We start from the raw sequence: 1,323 nt of genomic DNA, 5'->3' as shown, positions 1-1,323 counted from the left end.
GTTATTATTTGGACTTTACTACTCAAATTTATATTTCAGTTTATTAAAAACTACCTTCAAAATAACCCTTTCTTAGAATCCAGAGATGGAGTTTTTATAATCATAGTTTTCACTTTTTTATTATTTTATTAATGAAGAAACATTTCATTGAATGTGGTCATTGGTGAAAAAACTGTGAAGGTATGGTGTACACTAAATCAGCATCCCTTCCTTCACAGATACAATTTTGAAAATTTGTTTCAAAAAGTGAGAGACAAAACAACATTCAGAATAATTGTTTTTGTGAATGTTTTAAAGCTCGTCTTCTCTGTCATGTCAATCCCAGGGCAGCTTCCTGCTCTTATAGGGTTTCTGACACACTCAGATGTGGTTGCAAGACTGTGTCTTGTACAGTAATAGACCGCAGAGTCTTCAGTTGTCAGGCTGCTGAGCTCCATGTAGGCTGTGCTGGAGGATGTGTCTGCAGTCAGTTTGGCCTTTCTCTGGAACTTCTGAGCATAGCCAGTACCACCATTACCAGGATGAATAGCTCCAATCCACTCCAGACCCTGTCCAGGACTCTTCTTCACCCAGTGCATTTCATAGTTAGTGAAAGTATAGCCTGAAGCCTTGCAGGACAATTTCACTGAGGTTCCAGGTTTCCCCAGTTCAGGCCCTGACTGATACAGCTGTATTTGGGAGTGGACACCTGTGAAGAAAAACACAGAGTAGATTGTCAGAGACATTGTCACCTCAATTCCTGTCTTCTCCTCAGGTTTGGAATTAGAAATATCCTACCTGTAGTTACTGACACAAGAAAGAGAATGATACAGCTCTATCCCATGGTGTGGGCCTTGTGTGCTCAGTGGCTATGGAGAAGGCACTGATCATATGTTGTTGTTGGGTGTGGACATTCCTGTATTTACCATAATGGACTCAGGTAATTTGCATATTCAAGAACAGGGGATTTTTTTAAATAAGTACCTAGTCCAGTTTGAGACGGTGGTGGAAGACACTTGAGACAAGCAACAGGATAGTGCAGTTCAAGTCCTGATCCTGTTTGAAGAAATGCATCTCACACCATTCCTTCAGCTCTGCAGATGCTGTGGGTGTAACAACAGGACCTAAACTCTCAATAGATTTGTGGCCTCAGGCATTTTCTCCACTTGGTGACAAGGTTGTCTGACAGATTTATGGAGAGGTTTTGATTATAATGGTGGAGACTGGAAATTTCAAAACTTTCTAAATTTTAAGAAATTGGAGCCTAATTTCATATATGTATACACACACACACACACACACATACACACACACACACACACACACACACACACACACACATAT

At 40.4% G+C, this 1,323-nt stretch overlaps 1 pseudogene; it reads right to left on the bottom strand.

Moving 5' to 3' along the window:
• Positions 1-239: 239 nt before the first annotated feature.
• Positions 240-823, bottom strand: LOC119805792 (annotated as a pseudogene).
• Positions 824-1,323: the final 500 nt, after the last annotated feature.

The sequence above is a fragment of the Arvicola amphibius genome, unplaced genomic scaffold (genome assembly GCF_903992535.2).
Source record: "Arvicola amphibius unplaced genomic scaffold, mArvAmp1.2, whole genome shotgun sequence".
In the NCBI taxonomy this organism is placed as follows: domain Eukaryota; kingdom Metazoa; phylum Chordata; class Mammalia; order Rodentia; family Cricetidae; genus Arvicola; species Arvicola amphibius.
Note: the sequence above shows the minus strand (reverse complement) of the source record. Positions and strands in the feature narration are given on the sequence as shown.